The sequence below is a fragment of the Apium graveolens genome, chromosome 2 (assembly GCF_009905375.1).
Source record: "Apium graveolens cultivar Ventura chromosome 2, ASM990537v1, whole genome shotgun sequence".
In the NCBI taxonomy this organism is placed as follows: domain Eukaryota; kingdom Viridiplantae; phylum Streptophyta; class Magnoliopsida; order Apiales; family Apiaceae; genus Apium; species Apium graveolens.
This window is the reverse complement of record NC_133648.1, coordinates 50,352,564-50,360,503: the sequence shown is the minus strand read 5'-3', so window position 1 is coordinate 50,360,503 and position 7,940 is coordinate 50,352,564. Positions and strand designations below refer to the sequence as shown.

Genomic DNA, 7,940 nt, shown 5'->3' with positions numbered 1-7,940 from the left:
CGCTTCCAAAGCAGTTGCAGTCCACCCGAAGTTATCCTTCTTTAACTGTTCGGTCAGTGGCTGCGCAATCTGGGCATAGTTTGCCACAAACTTACGGTAGTAGCCCGTCAACCCAAGAAAGCCCCTCAACTCGCGTAAATTCTGTGGTGGTGGCCATTCCAACATTGCTTGGACCTTTTCTCGATCCATCTCCACCCCTTGTGCAGATATTACATGTCCCAAATATCCAATAGTAGTCTTTCCGAACTCACATTTCTTCCGATTCACAAACAAAGATTGACAGCCTAATACCTCCAGAACTGTATTTAAGTGTTGTTGGTGTTCCTCCAAACTGCTGCTATACACAAGGATATCGTCGAAAAAAACCAAGACAAATCTGCGTAGGTAAGGGCGGAAAATATCGTTCATCAATGATTGGAACGTTGCTGGACCATTCATTAATCCAAACGGTAGGACTAAGAATTCATAATGGCCGTCATGGGTGCGAAAGGCCGTCTTGTGCGTATCTTCGGGCTTAACTAAAATCTGGTGATACCCGGCTCGTAAATCCAGCTTTGAGAATACCACCGCCCCGTGTAATTCATCCAATAATTCGTCGATTACGGGAATGGGGAATTTGTCCGGCACAGTTTCTTTATTTAGAGCCCGGTAATCGATGCAAAATCTCCATGAACCATCCTTTTTTTTTACTAGAAGCACAGGGCTAGAGAATGGACTAGTTGAAGGTTTGATAATTCCCGCCTCAAGCATCTCTCGGATTAGCTTTTCAATTTCATCTTTTTGTGATTGGGGATATCGATACGGACGAACACTGATGGGATTACTTCCATCTTTCAACACAATGGCATGCTCTCGGTTCCGGCTGGGAGGGAGTCCTACTGGGTCCTCAAATACCCTGTTATGTTTGGCCAACACCTCTGTTAAAAATTCTGGATCTTTTCCAGTGCAGTTACCACTGTCCTGTACCGTGGCCTCCATGCGGCTGCATTCCACCCAGTAGCCACCACCATGTTTTCTTATACCTCTCAACAGTGCCTTCAATGAAATTTGAGATCGGACCAGTGTTGGATCTCCCACCAGTGTAACAGGCTCACCCTCCATCTCGAACTTCATAACCTGTGTTTTCCAGTTAGTGAGTACCATCCCCAGCTTTTCCAACCATTGGATGCCTAAGATGACATCCGTGCTGCCCAGTTTTAGTGGCAAAAAATCCTCCCTTACCTCTACTCCTCCATCTAGTTGTAACAATACGTCTTTACATACTCCGTCCCCTTTGATAGGTTCACCATTCCCCAATGACACACCGAAGTTACCTGAATTCGTGACCTTAACTCCTGCCCTCTCCACCGTGGCTAATGATATGAAGTTGTGTGTGGCTCCCGGATCGATCATTACCACAACTTCGTGATCTCCGAGCAGCCCTTTTAACTTCATTGTCTTCGGGTTGGAAAGCCCTATTACTGAATTTAACGAGACCTCTGTTAACAACTCTCCGGGCGGTGATTGTGGGCTGTCCAGACCTTCACCTTCTACCTCTCCTTCTTCCTCCTCAATCAGCATCACACTCAGCTCTCGTTTAGCACATCTATGTCCTACCATCCATTTCGCATCACATCTGTAACACAGCCCCTTGGCTCTTTTTTCCTGGAGCTCCCTTTCCGTCAACCTTTTAACCTCTCCAGTAGTGGTCACCGTCTTAGGAGATTGGACTGATGCCTGAGTCGTAGACGATCTTGCACTCCAAGCCCTGGTCAGTGTGGGACTAGAGGGTTGTATTCCTGAATATGGGGTTACTGTAGACGACCCACTGTTGTACAACGACAATGCCCCTGTCTTGATGTGACTTAGCCCCATCCTTCGATGTCCAATCACCTTTAATTTCTCCTCTACCCTTACTGCTTGCTCCATGGCTTGTTCTAGGCACATGGGATGTAGCAATCTCACTTCTGCCTTCACCTCCTCTTTGAGTCCATTAACAAAATGCCCTAACAGCATCTCTTCCGACACTTGCTCGAGTGGAGCTGCAGTCTCAATAAACTTGCGTTTATACTCGTTAACTGTGGTTGTTTGAGCTGTAGCTAGCCATTGTTCATATAACGATCCTCCGTTACTAGGCCTAAACTGTCGTAGTATAAACACCTTCAAGTCTGCCCATCGTCGTATTGGGTGACGTTTATTTTCCCATTGATACCACCGTAAAGCATCCCCATCCAAAGCTACTATCACCGCCTCTAACATCTCTTCCTCCGACAACCGGTAAAAAGAAAAATACCGCTCCACTCTCAATATCCAGCCATCGGGATCCACGCCATCGAAAATGGGCATATCCAATTTTCTATATCTCCAGTTCCCATTGCCTCCACCCATACTGCCCATCCCACCGTATCCACCGTAATTTCCCCCCGGGCCTCCACCAGATCCACCACCGGCTACACTCCCTCCTTGTGTGCCACGAACCCCAAACCCTCCATTCATCTCCAACTTCCCCAACGGAGTTAGCCCCAATGCTTCCACTGATGACCCATGTTTATTCCCACTTGCATCGATTTTGTCTGGGATAGGGGCTTGAAAGGACTGTAGGTTCGTGAGTGTAGAGCGTACCTCAGATTGGAATTTGATCTGCTCGTTACGCATAGTATTGATGAGTGACTCGTGGTACTCTCGGCTGCGGTTGATTCTACCCTCGAGGCGGCCAGACATCGCTTCAAACTCCGCCCCCATCTTTTGATTGGCTGCTCCTTGTCCCTCCATCAATACCTCTGTCAACGAGTGCCTCATAGCTTCCATAGCTTTCTCTACAGTCTTAGTGACCATCTCCTTCAACGATTCCTCAACTAACAATAGCTTCTCCTCCACCATATCCAACCGCTGCGCCGTCGTTGGTGGCCCCATCGGATACGAAGTGCTCTGATACCACTTTGAAATGTTTTACTTAATTTAACAAGATAATACTGAAAAACAATCTCAACTAACAATGATACTTAACGAGGTTTACAATTGAGAGATAGACTGTTGGACTTTCGAGAGGCCCAATTCTCTCCAACTAGTAAACAACACAATTGCCAATCGATCCCCTGAAACCCTACGTACTTCCCCCTTTTTGTCCAACTGCATAACGCCCCTTTTGCCCCTGCTCCTTTACTATATTCTCCCTTTTGCCCCTTGACCTAACTGTTGACCCGTTATTCCATTTCCAGCTGAAGTTACCCTTTTGTCCTTACTTTTCTTTCTGGTTCGAGTATAAAACAGCAAAGGCCTTCCTTCATTTTGGTTCATTACAAAATCCCTCCCCACTTCCACAAATTTGGCCTTCTCGTTTACGTACACAACCTTGTGAGCCATCTCTTAAGTACCAGTCCCGTGACGACTTTGGCTCGAATCCCGGAGGACACTTGCACTCGTACTCACCCACATTGTATATGTTACAAACACCAAAGGCGCCACAATGACTAAAATAATCACAGGTATCCTTGGGTGCTGAATAGAAGTTGACCCATTTATGGTCTTGCCAGATTAGCCTTTGAAGTGTTCCAGTTGACTCATTAACAATCATTCTTGATATAATTGAAGTGTCACGCAAGTAATCCACTAGGTATACCTCCTCAGGATTGTCAATATAACTTATATTGAAGATGAAACTAGAAGATCCAAGGACTGCCATTTCGGGTACACCACTCCATCCTACTCCATTCCAAGGTCCTCCACGCCACACGATATTCCGATTTTTATATAAAAACATCTGGGGAACTGATCCATTAGCATCAATTATAAGTGAATATGACCCCCTTCCTGGATTGTTGGGTGACTCCCATGCTGTCAAAGCTCGATTCAGACCAGACTTGCGGTCCACTCCAATCTTCATGTTTGAAATTAGAGCATCTGTTGGAAAATCAGAGCTCTGCCACAAAAAACCTTTCTTGCTATTAACTTCATGCAATACAAAATTTCCTGAATCCAAGAGCTCAGCTGAGTGGTTTAATTTAACAACAGATGATGACAAGTTTGAAATATTAGTCGACCATACAACATCATCGGGATTTTGACTGTCATATAAAACGAGATTTCCAGTCCTGTGTAGTGATAAGACACCGAATGTATTTGTGATAGGGTTATCCCTGTTGGCAACCCAAACTACTGTTTGTACAGACACTGTATTGTACCAAATACCCACATATCTTCTGCTAGTACTATTTATAGGGCTAAAGAATCCAAGTGCAAAGTTTTCTTCCGTGGAAACTAAAACACTGCCGTCCCTGAGAGGCTTATCCTGGGTGATGATGCTGGTGCAAGTGCAATATCGGAGGAGAAGAAATGTGAAATACAAACTTCGGGAGTTCTTGCTAAGCATGTTTCGTACAATTTATGCCTTGTTTACCAGATAGTACGTACTAAGATATTTTGTATTATGTACTCTGCTTGCGACACCAAGTAAACAGTACTTCAGGAGGTATTAGCAAACTTCAGGAGAGGGACGTATAAACTGCAGCCACGCAGGGAACAAAAATGAATATTATTAAAATTATGGTTGTTAGGGGTGCCTGAGAATGGACGATGTTTGAAATACCAGTAAATTAACAAAGTCACATGTTTGAAATTATGTTATTTTCATGTTTGAACTTATGTTAGAATGTTATGTTGTCTGTCTAGGAGTAAATTAACGAAGACTAATATAAGTTTTTAGAGAGTCATCTTCATCTGAAAATTCAAAGCTCAATTCTGGCATCACCATTGTCAAACGATAGCTGCGAATAAGACATATATATGGACCATATTTGATCTAGTGGTAACAAAGTCAAATTTGTGATGCTGGTGTTAATAATCTGCTTGATTATATATAACAGTATAACAATTAACAAGAACCGAAATTATATTATTTCATATTAACCCTCAAGTTTGTAACACTTAATAATTTTAGGGAGGAATGGTACTGCATACACTGCCGGCCATGGCCATTAAAATTTGAAATAACAAGAAGAAATTATTGTAAAAAGTTATTACTTGACTTGATGGTGGCCGGCTGTTAAAATTCGAAATAACAAAACAACAATAAAAAACTGAACTTGGAGTATGTTTAGGGAAGATAAATGATGGGAAATAACTATTTAATAGATTAGTATAAAACATTTGATGACCTGTGATTTCTCGAAATTAAGAAATAAGAAATTATTAATATTTTAGGGAACTACAAAAACACATTATAAATTCCAAGAAGTTGAAATCTGATTGCAAAATCGAATTTCCTATATACTCATTTGAAAGAATATTTCAAACTAACTGGGAGGTACTTAAATAATAATTATTTTTTGTCTAACTGAGAGGGACTTAATATAGTGTATATAATTGAGAAAAAATGACAAAAATAACTTTCAAATGGTTTCTACCTGTCAAAAATAGACGAACATCAAACAGTAGTGGAATCAAAAAGTCTACCAATTGAAAGATGAATAAAGGGCAGAAATCTGGTTCAGAGTTAAAGCTAATACTCTAGTTTCCCGCTGCCACCGCATGAGCTACAAGACCGGGCAGACGAACATCTTGAACAATAGCTGCATTTGTTAGGAAGCCTGTTATTTTTTAAACAAGTTTATATATTACACTACAGCAAAAAAAAAAAAAAAATCACAATGATTTTTTCGAAATAATGAGAAACAGAATTAGGTTATGCCCCGTTGTATATCTGGTGGCCGCATTCTTAGCACTAAGTCTAGCTTTCTCAGCGTTTCCATCTGAGTCTCCTGAGCACAAACCCTTTACCTGTACCCTCTGAACAATACCTGAATTTCTGCAGTCTCCACAAGTTTTTAAAGGTACTTCTGTTTTACCTCTATTTACAGATTCTCTATCTTTTCCCGTATTTGCTTTACTGAGTCACAGTTGATAATATTATTATATATAACATTATTAAGAGATTGCTCTTAAGTGAAATTTTCTTATTTTCTGATTCAGTGTATGTAGATGGATCTTTAGGACCAAATTGACTAGGAATGACCAAATCACCTTCGGTTGTTTCAGGTATCCTCATCATAGGAATAAGTGGTCCATGCTATAAAATTTTTAAGATATAGTGGATGATTTATCATGATGAACAATATCATTTTCTTCTTCCATAAAGTGTAGTTCACTTTGTCAAAGACAATAATCTTGATACTGCTAAGTTGCCGTGCACTCATAATTTCAAAAATTTAATCTATTTACTCTCAGATTTTGTTGTGATACCACTTGTTAAGTATGAAGTGCAACACAGAGGGGCCGGGGGAGGGGGTTAATGTGTTTAGGCTATGGAACTTAAATAGGTAGATATAAATTTGTAGTGATAAATAACTTAGTGTAAAATGCACAAGTAATTATCAAAACTCATTTGATTTATATTAAATCAAATTAGTTGTGCTACAAATCTGTGTTCTTGAATAATAAAAAATCAACTAATTCTCTTGAGAGAATACAAGATTTTTAGATATGTTTTTGTTACTCTGAACAAAGGACCCGCGGCATGTTTTATAGATTAACATGCACAGTTTACAGAGCTTGCACTAAAATAGATTAACACATTTTCTAAAGCTAGTTTGTCTATTTTTATTTCTAGTGCAACATATTTGTGTAGAATCTACTAGGTCTGTGACCTTGCTTTGTCCCGTTAATCTTGACCCTTGATCTTGCACTCTTCAAGCTGCATTTGTAGACTTTCCATTTTAGTGATAAAACAGTGTGTTGATGGATAATCTTGAATCTTAAAGTTAGTTATATTCTATAAATTTGAGCTGTTATCAAGATCTTTGTTAGGAATATGTGTATTAGTTTGATGATAAGTTAAACAAAACACTTAAGTAGAAATCTAGTATTTGTAGCCTCAACGGATAAGACCATCTTGGCTATCCGTTGAAGGAGTAGCTTTACTTAGCAATAAGTTCAGTATTGTAGCACATTTCATTCTCTGAATTCAAGTTGTAATTCTTAGATGTTGTAGGAAATTATCAGTCATGTTGACTACTAGTGGATATGCAAATAGGAGGGCTAATTGTAAATATTTCATGGCTTGTAATTTTGTATAAGTGAAGAAGTATCTACTGATATTGAAGACCTTCAACGGATAAGAAACAAAGCTTCAACGGATGTCTCTAAAGTTTCAACGGATAATATCCATCAACGGATAAGTGCTTCAACGAATAAAGACTTCAACTGCTAATGCATCAACGAATAAAGCTTCAACGGATAAAGCCTCAACGGATAAGGCACCAACGGATGAAAGCTTCAACGGATGCTTAGTTCATTAGCAGTTGATAGTGACAATTCATAAGCTGACGGAGGCACATGGGTTGACAGAGACAAACTGGAATGTGGAAGCCTCTAGGAGGAATCAAGAAAATGCAGCATTTCCATTCTGGTGCAAACAAGGAAGTATTCAAAGATTAACAGCTAAGCCTAAATTGCATTGGATAGAGAAATGAAGAAGAAACATGTGAAGAGCCTTTTTAATTGTATTTTACAATTTTTGTCTTCACTTGTAAACTCGGTAATATATAAACCAAGTAGCAGCTAGTAATTGAAAATGAATTTTCCAGAGCTGTTTAGAAAAATCCAGAGAGAAAATCATCTAGTTTGTACTAGGAAGCAGCTGTGATTTAATTCTTTGAATAACAGATTTTCTGAAATAACACATCTCTGGTGGAACAACAAATCCACCAGAAAAGTTTTTAAGTTCTCTGTGTTCTTTACATTTGTGTTTGAATATATATCTGTCTGCATTAGCTTCAAGCAATTCACACACACATTTGCTCTCAAAAACATTTAGCCTTAGAAACTGCTCTAAACTTGAAAAAGTTTTGAGATTTACATTCAACCCCCCTTCTGTAAATCTCATTGTTAGTCCACTGGGAATAACAATTGGTATCAGAGCAAGCTTTTAACATAAAAAGAGTTTAAAGATCTATTCTGCTAACATC

The 7,940-nt window shown here is 39.8% G+C and overlaps 1 long non-coding RNA gene across 1 annotated transcript; it reads left to right on the top strand.

The window, feature by feature from the left end:
• Window positions 1-5,595: 5,595 nt before the first annotated feature.
• Window positions 5,596-7,611, top strand: LOC141705934 (uncharacterized). The gene is made up of 3 exons (XR_012568536.1): window positions 5,596-5,807; window positions 5,947-6,012; window positions 7,056-7,611. It is a non-coding gene; the product is annotated as an uncharacterized LOC141705934 (long non-coding RNA).
• The last annotated feature ends 329 nt before the right edge of the window (window positions 7,612-7,940 follow it).